This window comes from Aethina tumida, chromosome 4, assembly GCF_024364675.1.
Source record: "Aethina tumida isolate Nest 87 chromosome 4, icAetTumi1.1, whole genome shotgun sequence".
Taxonomy (NCBI): Eukaryota; Metazoa; Arthropoda; class Insecta; order Coleoptera; family Nitidulidae; genus Aethina; species Aethina tumida.
Window position 1 is genome coordinate 10,834,934 of NC_065438.1, and position 16,407 is coordinate 10,851,340.

The 16,407-nt window shown below is 31.9% G+C and overlaps 1 protein-coding gene and 1 long non-coding RNA gene across 2 annotated transcripts in view; one reads left to right on the plus strand and one right to left on the minus strand.

Moving 5' to 3' along the window:
- Positions 1 to 4,959: 4,959 nt before the first annotated feature.
- Positions 4,960 to 16,407, plus strand: part of LOC109594176 (anoctamin-5) — a 47,656-nt gene continuing 36,208 nt past the window's right edge. The window contains exons 1-2 of the mRNA XM_049966678.1: positions 4,960 to 5,177; positions 5,238 to 5,309. The gene's annotated coding sequence lies outside the window, so the exon portion shown is untranslated. The remainder of the gene's footprint in view (positions 5,178 to 5,237; positions 5,310 to 16,407) is intronic.
- LOC126265392 (uncharacterized) lies at positions 14,304 to 15,216 on the minus strand. The gene is made up of 2 exons (XR_007547894.1): positions 14,993 to 15,216; positions 14,304 to 14,674 (listed from the first exon to the last, which is right to left on the minus strand). It is a non-coding gene; the product is annotated as an uncharacterized LOC126265392 (long non-coding RNA).

Consider the following 16,407-nt stretch of genomic DNA (forward strand, 5'->3'; position numbering starts at 1 on the left):
TCAAATATTCACGACTCGAATGTGTGTTTATTAAATAGAAAACAACAAACAATCCTTATGAATTATTTAATGCCACCGAAGGTGAGACACTTATTGTAAATGTGGCCACACTCAGATAAATTTAGTCGTTTCGGAATCAAAATCAACAACAGCAGGAAAAGCAAATTAAATGTGGACGTTGACTTCCGTTTTATTTTTAAATCTGGACGTTCTTTATCTTTGATACGTGGCCAATAAGGAAGTGCACGTGTCGCACTCTTTTAAGCCGAATTTCGGCCCACTTCCTCCAATTTTAATTGTTTTTGATGTGCGCATGAGCAGTACCGCATTACAGTTCGCACATGCGTAATAACACTTCTTGTACTAAATATTAGATATAACATTGTAAACAGTAAATGTTTTTGTTTTTTGAGATGATTCAAAAGTTATAAACAACGTTACACAAATATTAATATTAACAAAATAATGATCATTTATTGTTCCATATATAAGACAAAATTTAAAAGAAATATGTTTAATAAATAATGAAATAAACAATGTGAACTATAATGAAAAAAATTTAAAAAAACTATAATACTTTTGTAATCAAAAACAAACTAAATGTATATTAAGTTTCATGATTATAAAAATATATACAAAAATTGAATAAGAGTATGCACTTAATAAAAAAAATTATCTCTAATTTAACTCATGCTATGTCTGTAATATTTCAATTCGTTTTAAAAACATGGAAAGAAATAAAAAATAATTAAATTAAACAAGCGTATCATTAGTTACAACTAGAGAAGTTTAAATCAGAAATACTATTAGAAAGATAATTTAAAATTTAAAAGAATAAGTATGTATTTAATTAAACACTAAAATTGTGTTTGTTCAGTGACGAAATAAATTGAAGAAAACAAATCTGTTAGTGTTATCAGGGCGACAATTAAAAAGTCGGAGATTCCGATAATTTCCCATGGCTCTTGGTGCCATGCCCTTTTAAAAGCTCCAGGTCAATTGACAGAGGTTAAAGGAAACGGAGAATGATTCACAATCAATTTAAGTTTGTTTGTTTGAGATCGTTAATGACTTATTTTTCTTGTGGCAGGTACTTAAAAACAAATTAGTCGATCGAGTCGTCGTTGCGTACGATAATTCATATTTTATCATCGGTTGGGAGGGGGAAAGGGTTGATTAACCCTCCGGATCTTTGCTCGCTCGTGATTACTTTATTATTGAGGGATTAATCCAGCTGTTTGTTTTTAATTTCGACTCGAATCAGAAAGTGGCGAGTTGTCAGGCCGAATTGATACAGCGCGTTGTTTACATGCGATGTATTAATAATCGTTCCCGCCTCAAAATAGTTGGATGGAAGTGTGTTTTTATTTTGAGCGCTCCGAAATAGATTGAAAAAATCATTTTCATTTTTTGTACCGGGCGCAACACAATGCTTTATTTTCGTCTCCCGAATTTATTGTTTTATTTTTATGGGAAACTAAACTATTCTCTTCCCGACCTTGGAGTGTACGGGAAAGGGAATCGTTTGTGACAAATAGGATGCGATGGAGCCGAGATGCGAATGCGTCGCGCAAAGTGCGTATCGCACGAATTCGATTTGCGGCCTTGACTCGAAAAAAATTCAAATCTGGCTCCCCCAAAAGTGGCCTCCAAAAATGAAAAAGGCGAAGGCGATTTGTGCACGCGTCAAATCTCTTCTTATGATGCATCGTTTTCTTAACGTTGAAAAAACGTGACTTGTTTAATTTTTTTTAACGGCCCAACATTAAAGGAACGGTGAGCGAAACACATAATTTGTTGTAGGGAAAACCTCTTCCGGTGCACTAATTGAATAAAGAACTTTGCTGCATTTTTACAGTTAATACATCATTCGTAATAGGACATTAATTATAGAGTATTCGTTTGTGCGTTCCACCCCAAACAGATCGGCTACAAACAACTTTTAAATTTCAAATTAATTCGCCCTAATCAATGTAATTATTTAAATTTCCTTTTGATATATAATTACAATTGTTATCTTTTACCACTTAAATATCATTCCAATAAATTAAATTGAAATCATATAATTTTATATTTATTTGTTAAGTAATTTTGCGCTTGTTTCCGTAAGAGTGACAGAGAAAGAAATACATGTTCATGTGTGTGCGAGAGAGACGAAATTAGAGTTCGGTGGTTGCACCGATTTAGTGTGCTGTGCATATTTGTGTGTCCGACACTTTCGGTTGTTATTTCTTAGAACTGCACTTTTTGGAAGGAGAAGGGGAAATTTTGTGTTTTTGATGTCTGAGAAATACTTGAATTAGATTTGTATTGACAATTAAAAGTTTTATCATATATTTAAATATTTATTCCTTATGTATTATAACTAATATTAACATATTTAAACAATTAATTAATTGATTTAGACTAATTAATATACTTAAATGTAATTTGATATTTAAAATGTTGTTTTTATTAATATATAGGTATAATTATTAAATATCTATGTGATATTTTTTCTTAATTTTTCGACAATTTTTACGAATACTTTTATTGAATTAATTTTGATAAAGATGTTTCCTTTAATTGAATTGTGTTATTATGACGCAGGATATTATGAAAATTTAAACAAATGTTTAGTATGTTACATTGAGCAGCTATTTGTTCCTATAAACATATTATCTAAAAGTAAACATAATAAATAGAATTAAAATTTTTAATTTGAAATCATATATTTTTGTTTAAAAAAGTTTTTAACTAATTTATATATAGAGTTTTATATTTTTTCTAATTTTGTATTTGTCTCAGCAAGAGTGAGAGAGAAAGAAATATATATATATTCATGTGTGTGCGAGAGGGACGAAAGTTTCGACTGATGGCGTATTTCTTAAAATTGCAGTTTTAGAGAGGAGAAGGGGAAACTTTGTATTTTTGTTGTTTGAGAAGGATTGCACTGACGATTATTTTGTTCCGGTTTTAAATTCGTTTAATATTTAAGTGTTTATATTAATATTAAATTTAAACATAAATTAGTTAATTATACTTATTAATGTACCTAAGTTAATTTCGTATTTTAAAATTTTAAACATGGACTTTGTGAATTTTGGATATGTTTTACTTAGATTAGACTATTATTAATTATTATATTTGTTTAGAAATTAAATTTTATATATATAAACATTTATAAATTATTGTTGTCTCTTAAATTTAAGCTTATATGTTAAATTGAACTCTTATATTAAATTAAATATAAGCAAATAATTTAGTTTAGTAATAAATTTGTTTTGTTGACAACTGCGAAAGTTAAAAATTATATTTTTTATAATAATTTGAAATTATTTTGGTTTAATGAATATAAATTGAAAATTTAAATTTACTTTTATCATAATGTAATTTTGACTTTTATAATATATATTAAATGAAAATAAATTAAATATGCCACAGTAAAAATTAATTAATATACTTCAGTGTAATTTCATAAAATAAAATATATATTTTATTAATTTACTTCAAACTCGTTGTAAATAAATTAAATTTTACAAAATAATAATTACTTAATTATTATTTAAAAAGATTATTCAAATGTATAAATAAAATATTAATTATCATTTTTAATTATATATTTTAAAATTTGACTAAGAATTTTTATTTCAGACAACAGAGAAATTCAAAAACTAAATTTTATTTAACTATATTAATTATATTAATTTGTATTTAAATTTAATTTTATATTTTAAATTGTAATTTTTGCCATTATAGTTGAAAATAATAGTAAATAAATTAAATATGTTTTATTGAAACTTTTTATATTAAATTATTGTAAATTATTATCTATATACATAGATAATAAATACAATTTATTAAAATATTTTTTCTCCTTAATTATTTAAAAATAATATTAATGATTTTTAATATATATAACTTCGAATCTTAATGTGTACTGATTTAAATAGTTTTTTAATAAAATATTTAAAATTCATCCAATTAAGTCGTTTCTTAAATAAAAAAGTTATCGTTATCTATATTTTCTGATATAGATAACGAATTATCTTAAGATTCATTGTTAGTATAATTTTTTCAATTTTCATGTCTAAAAAGTATTTTTTTTGTGTTTTACAGTTTGTCAAAATCAAAGTTTACAAATAGATTACAATACATTGTAGATAAAATTGTTATATAAAGGATAATTTCTTCAAAATTAGTTAAAATTTATTACAAAAAGTTTTCCTGCCTTTTATCATACACAAATAATTATTTATTTGAAGTAATTTAATGAATGAATATATTTTAAAATTTAATTTTTATAATGCAAATAAATAAAATAATTCATTCGTATCTTGATATATCGTTTCGAGGAATCAAAAGAAAAAATGTTTAAATTGCATTTGTATTGGTCGACGGTGAATGAACGAATTTTTGGTTTTGGTTAATTTGCACTTGTCCCTGCAAGAGTGAAAGAGAAAGAAATATATATTCATGTGCGTGCGAGAGGGACGAAAGTAGTAATCGGCGGTTGTGCTACCTAAGCAAGCTGTGCATTTTTGTTTGTCAATTGTTTTCTCATAATTGTGGTTTTAGGCGGGAGAAGGGGAAAAAACGTATTTTGATATTTAAGAAGCATTTACTGGTGCGAGATTTCAAGTGACAATTATTATTTTGTCATTTTTAGTATAATTGTTTTCAAATAAGAATTAGTAATATGTATCAATTATATCAATAATAAATTTAAACAAATTAATTAAAACATAAAATAAAGGTTTTATTAATATTGTTCGAATTTATCTTTTTTTGTTTCAGGATTCCTCTCTTCAAATTTGAAGAAATTTTGGGTATGTTAAGCTGGGATTATTTATTAGGAATTATTTTAGTTTGGGATTCATCAATATTAATATAATATTGTAGTACGAATCTTTATTATCCCCTAAGCATAAGATTTAAATGTACTTATTAATTGTTTGAACTAATTGAATTATGCAGGACACGTTGAAAGATCCACCCCTTCGAGAACACCTGGCGGTCTATAGATAGTTCGTCTCGTGTTGAAAGCCCAAAGAAACCCTCTCCGTTTCCGACAGTACACAAATGTTCTTATCCAAATTTGTTAACATCACAAATACCTCCAACTGGATCATTACAAATGCTTATTAATGATGGACTTGTAAGAGGCACCACTTAAGCACAGTTTAGAATGAAATTAAGTAATACATGTTTGAAAAACAAATTTTATCGTCAATCTAAAGAACGATTACGCATTTTAGGAGCAGCAGGGGGCCCTTGCGTTTAAATAACTTTCTCAAGATGCATCTTTCCACATCCAAATAATGTAGTAGGTACGTGTAACTCATTTTTTTAATTGATAGAATCATTTGACGCGTCACACATACGACGATATTGGGTCAACAATTGGCGAGGTCGAGAGTCAATGTGTGCGACAGTCTGAACGATGGAAGGACTAATTGTCCAAACCGATAGATCTGTTTGTGTTGCCATTTCGCACGGGAAAAGGTCACAAAATCAAACTCAGATACTCTCTGTTATTTAAGTACTCAATTTCTTCCTGTCGGACCACATCATATAAACGTTAAATAAATACATAAACAATAAATATTCTATACAAAAAATTATACTTGTTAAAAAAATTGTTTACATGTGATTCCCTCGTTGTTTGTTTACACAACATTTTATTTAATTGAATAATTATATAATGGAGAGATAATTTCGTTACTAAAAACAGCGAATGAATTTTTTTTGGTTTTACTGTTAAAAATGGCACAAAAAGAGCCATGTGGTAAATATACAATGGTGTCTCGAAAATCCAGGATCACAATTAATAACGATTCTTCCGTAACACGCAAACGACACCGTATAAATCAAAAAGGAGGTTTGAATGGAGACGGAACGTGCTTCATACGGGCTCAGCCACGTTCTATGCTTTAATCCTGAGCCTCTAATTTTATGGGCAAATAATAAAGGGTCGATAAAAGGAGCGATAACCGACTTTCAACCGACAAAACCAAATATCGTTGCTTTTTCTTTTACAGAATATAATTTTCAATTCTTTTAAAAATTTGGAAAATTCATATAAAAATTCGCTTTTTCTAATTTATTTTATAGATTAAATTACAATGTGAATGTGTTTTCGAGTAAAACCGGAACTAAATTAAAAAAAGAATAGAATTCGGATTACAATTCTAATTAATCCGTGTTTTCTTCTTCATAAAGCACTCTTGTTGTTTTATAATGTGGTTGGTTAAATAAGTCGGTAGACCCGAAATGGGTTACCTGCACATTGGCGTGCATTTTCGCCGACGTCACAGGTCACATGGCGGAGCGTACATCTGCGGCCAGACGAACGCGAAGCGTGTCACGCAGACACTTCCGAGGGAGGGCATAATAACTCAGCTGCTGCCATTGCCACAATAACGTGATCAGAAAAAACGCAATAAATCTATCCCGTAGGAAATACATCACGATGTCGCACGGTCCCCCACTAATGTGGGGTGCGGGGCTGCCGATTCCGATCCGGAAATAAGTCTGTTGTCGCGGACGATTCGGGAAATCGCCGCGGTGCGTTATGGAATCTGGTTTTAATAGTTTTAACAGAAAAAACACGACAGTGCGTTCTCACAAAGTAACTCGCTGCTCACCGACCCCCTCGTTTCCACGAACTTTCTTCTTTATGTCTCTTTAAAGAGCCGTAAAAACACGAAATTAGGATTATGAGTGTGTAATGGGAACCGCCGACTTCTCCACCCTTTCGTGTTTCGAAAAATAAACGGGACTAGTTGGAAAGAAAAACAAATAATTGGTAACATTCCGAGATAACGAATGGAATGAACAAACTTCGTGGAATCTCGATAAAACACCATAACAAAATATTATTGTATTTTTTACTAAATCACGCTGACCATGACTATGACTCACTGGTCACTATTTGACCTTATACCATAAAATTTAGTCGGTGACAACGGGTACATCAAAGCAAACATCCGATGTTCGGTGATTTATTATCCCGAAAGGGTAAAGAATTGATTGGATATCCCTCACTTTCACTTCCAATCAGTTTGTAAGTAAACAGAGCCATGGCATAACAATTAACCTCGTTTCATCGTCCAGATTCGCAACACCAACACACATAAGACAGATCGATATTGTACTAAGTGGATTTTCTTTGTCCAGACCAATTTAGTTTTAACAAGAGAGGATTATTCGACGCCTTTTTTATATGTTAGTTACATTTTCTTTGATTGAATCTCCAATTCATTCGTAAAGGCAAAGCTTACTAAGACAACAAATTGTTGGTGTCATCCAATTTCCGGCTTAAATTGGTCCGACACGGTTTAATGCAAAGAAAAAGAGTGCGACAGCTGTTTATCTAATTAGAGTAACAGCCAAGAACCACCTAAATATCACTGATAACAAATGATGCAGTTGGTCGGAAGCTGAGGAAGGAACTGCGAAGGCGATAACGGTGGAAATAAGCAATAAAAGCGGCCGAGAGCCTCGATAGTTTGAGTCGCGTCGCAGAAACGGCGGCGCCCGGGGTTGTTGTCCCTCCGCACGGGGAGGGGTCCGCGGGGTGGAATCCGTTTCGTTTACCTTGAAAGAGTGTCGGGCAACCGCTCTCTTGTTCCATCTGCCCGTTGGTTGTCGTGGGTTAGCGCCCCGCAAGAAGTGCAATGCACTCCTATATATAGAGACAGAATCCGGATTCCTCTCTCTTTCTCTCCATCCCATCGTCCCACCGTACCTAACTAAAGTGCGTAATCGGCCGAGGAAAAGCCTTAAGGAGGCTTAGATGCAGCGGCAAAGGATCCACTGGAGAGTGAGGAGTCTGAAGGCGTCAGAAACTAAATAAGAGTGATGGATAAGGTTATAAGGTTTCCCTCGTTCAGTCCGCCACGCGCTTTTCGTTTTTATTGGGTGAATAAGAACAAATATGTAAACAGAATGTGGAATACACGTGACCTAAAAGTGCACGTAATAGATAGAATCTCTTTCAATTTGCAATGAAAGGACACGTGTGCTTTTATCCATTCTCGACCTTGATTTACTTCGCACCTCGCCACAAAAACATTTCCGAACTATCCTAATTAATTAATAATCAATTCCGAAACAATACCGATCTATTCTCACTCACTACTTACATACAAAAAATAATAATTTTACAATCTCTTATTATTGTTTATATTTTTATCTCTTCGTGACAAGTACAAAGCTTTTTATTGAACAGAGTTACATAGCAATTCAAAAAATCTGAACTCATATGAATAATTTGAATACCAAAAACAATTTTAACTTAAATTAAATCCAATCTACAAAGAAATATATTCAGTTTTTTTAAAAACTGTAAGAAGAAAAATAATAAATAATATAAGTCTTACAAAGATAATTTTGTCTTCTTTTAAAAATGAAAAATCTTTATTTAATTTATTTTAATATTTTGAATTATAGCATAGTAAGAATTGATTGTTAAATTTATATTAAATATTTTAAAAAGACATAAAAGAGTAATGTTCTAATTGTAATTGTAAAAATTCTTTTTTGTTTGTGATATAGAATTTCTTCATCATACACAAAAACAAATTATTTATGGAGAAATATTAAACAATTTGCTTTTACATATTGAAAAAAATGATGCCATTAACCAATATTTCCCAACATTGATAACAATTCAAAACAAATCTAAAATTGTGATAGATTAGTTAAAAAATCAAACTATTTATATTTTGCTTTAATTGACATAATCATCAAATAGTAATCTTATAAAAATATATGAGATCACAATGATAATCAAATTTGAATGAAAAATTATACAAAGGTTATGAAATGATAAAAATACCGAATCATAATTTCAAGAAATGTACTGATAAGATATTTTGATGCTACAACTTTCAGATCTTTATCTGTCATCGGTTTTAAATGAATCAAAAAATAGTGAAAATCAATAAAAATTGTTATTGTCAGCACTTTGTGAATCGATTGATGTAAATTTTTTTTCAATGTGACGTACCTTTTTAAAAAAATTCCCAAAGCTGATAATTTCATCAAAAATTGAATGAGGAATTCAAAAAAAATAGTTTTATATTATCGAAATATCTTATGAGTACTTTTTTTGAAATTATGACTCCGATACCATATTCTTATCTTTTCACAGCAATTAAAAAAGTTTAAATGTATGACATATAATTGAAAATTAATAAAATTTATGTTTCGGAGATATACAAGTATAAATGTTCAATAAAAATTTACTCATTTAGTCCATACAAGTTTCTTTTAAATTACTATATTTATATTTAATAACTTCAACATTTTATTAAAATGGTTATAACTAAAACTTAAAAAAAAATGGGTATAATGAAAAGAATGTTGTGTATATACAAATGTATATTTACCACATGTACAAAACAAAACCAATCAAATGTATAAAATCAATAAATTTCATCAGAGATTAAGGTGGCGTCAGCTACATTATCTATTTCTTGCTTTTTGAGTACTTCAGGTTGATCAACATCATTTTTTTCACTTTTAAACAAATTAACCAATTTTTCCATCTCCTCCAGTATATTTTCCTTGTACAAAACGACGTATTCGATGAATTCGTCTCTCGTATACATCACTCCGGAATTGTTCCTCGGAAAAAGGTCCCCGCTAGGCGGTACTTCCAAACCTTGATCCAATATAAAGGTTTTCAGCACCGCATTCCTGTCTTTAAGTTCCTGATTGATCGACTCCAGTTCGCGAATCTTCAGTCGCAGATTCTTGATGTAGACCATCCTGGCACGTCTCCTGTCCTCCGCCTGCGACAATTCGGCCTTTCTCTCGATCATCACGGTCCTGGAATTTAGTGGAGTTCTGGCGTTCGTGTTTCCCATCTCTTTTGTCAATCAACTGTCAATAAATTATGGTGGGATTAATCAAATTCGGTGTGTCAGTTGCGTTTCGAAGTTGGAAACAGTTGTTATGGCATTACACAATGCGATAACAATGGCGATTACTTCCGTTGGTCGGGAATTGAATGGAAGCGATTCGACAGGTGCTCCTAAAATCACTTTCGTGATGGGAACCAACGCACACACGCCCCACATCTCGTTTCTTGTTTTTTGTTTACTGCTGATGGAGACGAAGCCGACAGACAAATAAATAAATAGGGACACGAAAACAGTAAACAATGTAGTTTAGGACAATTAAAAGCCATTAATCCAATGTGACCGGGTCCGAGTAAACAATTACGGTTGATTAATCACTTTTCCGAAAGGATAAAAAGTGGAGCGTTCGTTCTTGTTCTTTCTCCTCCTAACCTGACGCAAGACTTACAAATGGGAAATCAAAAAACTAAAAGTGTGGATCATGTCGAAGTGTAATAAAACCTTTTTGCGCAATTGGTTACGTAGAAGGCGATAAACAATCGGCGAAAACGTCACGAATGCAAACGTTAACGGTGCGTCCACACGAAACGCATCGTGGTGCCTAAAAATCGGGTTATCTCTTTTTTGTCGTTGTTGTTGTTGTTTGTTTTACATCGGGGACGTCACGAGATTTCACAAGGCCGACGAAACGCTGATAACGAAGAACGTTTTCCACATTTAGAAACCACTATTAAATTCCATACATTGGCTGTCCTGAAAGGAGCGGAGACAATGGAACGCTAACTAAGGTTGACGCTGCGCCATCATCCCCCTGATAAATTAATGGCGTCGCTGAAGGAGCGAATTAACAGGATGATTAGAGGCGCTTGTTAATTTCGAATCGGCGATACCGCCATTAGTCCCTGCCAATTACGCCCTTTCCCAACCCTTTCGCCACCCTTCAATCTGATCCTGTGAAAGCAATTTTTTGCTGAAAGTGGAAAGAGAGTGGGAGCAATAAAAGCGAAATGAGCCTGAGGCACTCGTAACATATTTACCAGCTAATACAGTTTTCGGCCATTCGCTCCGTTGTGTTTATTTTCCTGCTGAACTGACATATCCAAAAACACAATTTACCTCTCATTTTTGCGAGCTGTTTCGGCCGGATAGGATTTCTCAAGTGTCCGCGTTTGCATATTTGTTCAACTCTCGAACAGATGTCCGTTATTAATTTCCACGTGGAAAAACACTTTTCTCTTCCTAACACAAAAGCCCTTTTGTCAAATTAACGAGAACACTCGTACCCGGCAACAGAATACCAATAATTCCGTAAAATTAAATCATTAGTTTCGCATTGTGAGAATCGACTAGAAAGTGTCAACACGTGCCTCGAAATTCTATAATTATTTGATAAAAATATAATAATAATTAAAAAACGTTTAAGCGCAATAAAAGGAAAATAATGCATCTAATTAACCTGAGTCAACAATAACGATTATACCCTAACCCAACTAACGGATTAATCGTTTAAATGATTTGAAGCTGTTTTATTTTCGAGTCGCGAATGCATCCGTCAATTGTGAGCTCTAAAAATACAATTTTGTTAGGCGGACTGAAAATAGGCGTTGTAAAAATGTCACACGTTTGTTTTTCTCCCATTTGATTCGCCGTATTAAATTCGTTTAATTATGACAATTCAATGTTCAATTCTTCATTGTCGTTTTACTAAATAAGGAGATTAATTAGACGAATTGTCACATTTACAATTAATACAATCGGCTTTTAGAGAATAATAACATTGAAGTGGGAAGAGGGAATTAGATTTAAGCTTCTAACTCGAATTTCTTTTGATAAAGCTCCTTTCCGAGCTTTTGTTTTGAGCCTCGTTTATTCGACAACGACATACTTATCTTCTTATAACGTTTTGTTGTTTGTTTGTATTGAATATTTATAAAATATTATTAAACATTAAAAGGTTGTAATATTAAAGTAAACATTAATTTCTCATTGAAAATTTGAAAAACAGTTTGACTTTTAAGTTAATTTTACCACATAATTAATGTTGTTCAATTATGGATGGTAAACAAACATGTAATTAAATCGACACAGAAAGCTGCGCTTCAGGACTAATTTTTAATGATCTTTGTTACACCCAAATTTCCCCTAATTAAGCGCTAATTATATACGCATTTAAGGTGTCTCACATAATATTTTTTTCAGGAAATCCACGAATAGCTTTTTACAAGTGGTTTGTGTTTGTGTAACGGAGTTGCACAAGAATTATTAACGAGTTAATGATAACGTTGCGTCAAAGCCGATTTTTCCAACAAAACAAAACCGTTGCGAATCGTGTAATTTGAATTGCGAAAGGTCAAACACCCAGTTCAACATGTGGGTGGACGAAAAACGCACCTGTCATTATCAAATCATCCATTTATCACCCGTTTTAGTCACTTTGCCCGTTAATTAAATGACAATGCGCAAATTTGGCGTCCTTCAAAAATTTTGATGGCACATCTAATTGACCCACACACGCGCCCAATAAATTACTTTCCTAATTTTATACAGAATTCTCGTTGTTTACATTTAATATTTTATGCATATTAAGACATCAATAACTTTGATATATATAATTGCGAACAAAATGGATACACCTAAATCCATTAGTTTTTAAATTATTCATTTAATTTAAATATCTATGAAGGCACAAACTCCAAATATGGGACATGTCCGTATTACTTTAAACTTTTTAAATTATTGTAAAGTGTTATTTATTTTAATTTGAGTGATATAGCTCATGTTTTTTAATATATTCAATAATTTTCAATAAAATATTTGAGTGAATTATAATTTTCTAATTAGGAATAGAAACAGTCAATTTAGAGATAAGGAAAATACTATAAAATTTAACCTATTATCATAATATTCAAGAATGGAATTATTGGAATGGAACTGTTTTGGTTTAAGATTATGTCTTTTTTTTACTATAGAAGAATCTGATGGAGAAAAATGGTCAAACACACAAAATTTTAATTTAGAATTGGCTTAAAAAATATATATATATTTTATTAAAATTAAGATTATAAACATTACTATATGTATTGAAATATGAAGAATAACTAGACATTTTGACACAAATATCTTATAAAAGCTAAGGCTGAGACTTTTGGTAGAATTTTATAAAATTATAAAATAAAATCACTGAAAAATTATTATGAATATTACAGAAAAAATGTCTATTCTAATAAAACTATCTTACTCTCATTGATGAAACATTCTACTTATTTTCCCCGACATGTTCAAATAGAAATTAAAAGCGCAATATTTAAAATAATGCGCAGACCTAATTAAATCACCAATACCAACTGTCATACCAAATTATTAACAACATATCAATTTTAGAACACGAATGTAACTTCGGAAACATTTGGCTGTTCCCATTTGATTTTATTTTATTCACTTATCCTCACCTTTTACTGTCTCTGTCATACTTGATGTCTCTCTCAAAATTCAGTAAGATCAAAGAATTTCCAATTAATATAAAGAATGCTTATACAAATCAAAAATACTAATAACGGTTTCTTATATGATTCAGTATCACAATTGGGTAGTTTACACATATTTTAATTAAACCATCGATTTATCAAAATTTTTGGAAAAATATAAACTACTGAAATTTTAAATTAATCCATTTTTCCCTTCTTCACAAATTTCAAATGAATAAGTTGGGTAAATCACCTTATACAAACAAAATTAAAATAATTAAATATTGAATTAACAAATAAATGTATAAAAATAAGTAAATATTTAATTTCGCGCATACGTATTCATTTGTTTGGAATAGTGCAAAATAAAAATTGGATTCAATCGAATCGATTACGTCAGTTTTTCGCAGATTTCCGCAGATTTCCGCGAATATGTCGCAGTTTGTAAAAGACGGCGGATTTATTTAGATGTGAAAAACATGCATTATCTACGTTATGTAAGTTCGCACTCGAAATGAATTGTTTGGACAACGATGCACGCGGCTAATGTAAACAGACACGCGAAAATTCCTCTCGAAAATATTTACGAGATCCTCTCTCAAATGCGTAAAACTGACACCCAACGTTTTCTCTTTTTCCCATCGTTTGCACCAACACGTAAACAGTTTTATTTAAATGGTTTGCGTTCAAAGTAAATAGTGGTAATTGCTCGCATTTACATTATGAATAATTATTTCCAACCAACAAACAACAATCGGAATGCATTTCATGTACTTTTCCACCTTCTGACGAAAGTATTAATCCGTTTGCGTCCGCGGACGAGTTTAGGTTTGCGTAAGTTGGACAAATTATGCCAATTAGCGGTACGGTTTCAGTCGCAAGATAAACTTGTCAATCGACAAAGAAAAGAGGAGCTGCAAACTGAACGCTAATATGTTTACAGGAGGACACTGGAAGGTGAAAGAGGTGGATTCCACAATTAAAACAGCAGTCCAAAGATTACACTAGTGCGTGTTTATTTATAGTAAAAAATGAATGTCTTACAAGGAGTTTGTGCGAAGATAACGATAATTAATCGTGTCTAGTACACACCAACAGTTTATGAATGATACAGTAGTGACATCATTAACGTTCGTTCGATCAGCGACAGCGACGACAAAACAAACTTAATCGTAAACAGCGTCGCAGCAATTTTTTAAAGCAATCATCGAATTTATTCCTTCCTGTTGTTCCACGCTCCGCTCTGAACCAACGTGACCGACCTTTGATCTCCCACATTAAACTGTCTTTTTACGTCTTGCCTCCAAAATGGCTTTTTAATGGCTTCCATCCCCTAAAACGTGCCGCTCATTGGAGAGGATCCTGCAACATTTCATCAGAGTTGTTATGAATTGCATCAGCTTTGGTGAATCGATTGGTGGTATTGTTGCATGTACGAATTAAAAATGTGGAGAGTTATTTACAACGGCAAGAAACTGGTCGGGTTTTGCCAACGTAAATACTGGGACCGAAATAAAGGATGAGTGTGCCCGGTTTATTTTTAACATTCAGGTTATTATCTGTCGCTCAATTTCACTTGAATGGTGGCTAAGGTAATCGTTTAATTGACTGCGTAAATCCAACGTCCAATTTCCTTGGCACTTTGTTCTTAGTGGTTTGGTCGGTCGTAATTGCACCTACCTGTCGCAATCCCGATGGACGGATGGGTTTACATACGTGTTGCGTATTGCATATTGCATTACATTATTGGTAGGCCCATTGTCCCACTTAGAGAGGACGCAATTGGACGCAACGTTGCGGTTGGTCGCGGATCGCAAACGTACGACAACTGGACGTGTGCCACGTGCCTAAACGAGATTTTAATTCAAAGGGGTATACAACTGTTACAACAATCAACAATTGGCTCAAACGAATTCATTTCATTTTGTGGGGATAACGTTGCAGTAGGTCAGTTACACTCATTACCGCATCAACTTAAGCAAGGTTAGGGTTTCACTTTTGTGAAATGTTTATGGCCAATTCAAACAGAATTTATCTAATCTAATGTCGTCCTTAAATCGATCGGAGCCCATAAAAAAGTCAGCCGAGCAAATATTGCCCCACTTTCGGTGGTTTACTGCCCTTAAATCTGCCATTAATTAAACGCAATACTCGCTGAGAGTGGTGTAATTAAGTTAGTGGTAATTATGAAGGGTAATTTATGCGCGCGTGATTTACGTCTGAATCGAGAACGCGGTCGGTCGCGTGATGCAGACCGATAAATAACCGCGAACGAAAATTCCCAATCCTTAATCGCAGCTAATGGATGCGTGTTGATTTCTTACCTTAAATCCCGAATCGGCGAACGGAAGTGCAGAAAATGCGGTTTCCACGAAGCCAACGAATTAATTAGATCCGTATCGAATTCTGGGAAAATATTCCAAATTGATTTTAATCTGAGGTGGGACATTTTAATTTATATATTGCTCTATAACAATTCATCGAATATTTATTCTCTTTAAATACGCCAAGAAACTTTTCATTACTATTTAACTTTTTAAACTAATAAATATTATGGCCGTAACTATTTTATTCAATGTGAGTTTTTATTTGATTTTTCATACTCGTTGAATATTTTTAGAAACTATCATTTGCCCTCTTCCTTAATATTAGTTTAGTCTTTAGGAACACTCAATTGTAATTATTGTGCAAGACACGTTTTGAATGCGATCTATTATTAAGTAATTATCATAAACAACAGACACTAAATAAATGATTGAATCTATATCAAATACTGAAATATTTTAAATTAAAAACTACTATAATTTTACCCAATCAAAATACAGAGTCATATTTTAATACATTTTAATGAATGACTACTACTGCATATAAAATATTCTATTTAAACCATCACCTATCGACTACAATTTAATGATATATATATATATATATATATATATATATATATATATATATATATATATATATATTCTCATAAATGAACCTGTCAGACAGCAATATTTGACCAAAGCATAAAAGTGCTGTGAAATAACATAAACAAAACATGACTCCAACAATTGCTTCTGTACTGAGGTAGTTCTGAATCAGGGCTTGGT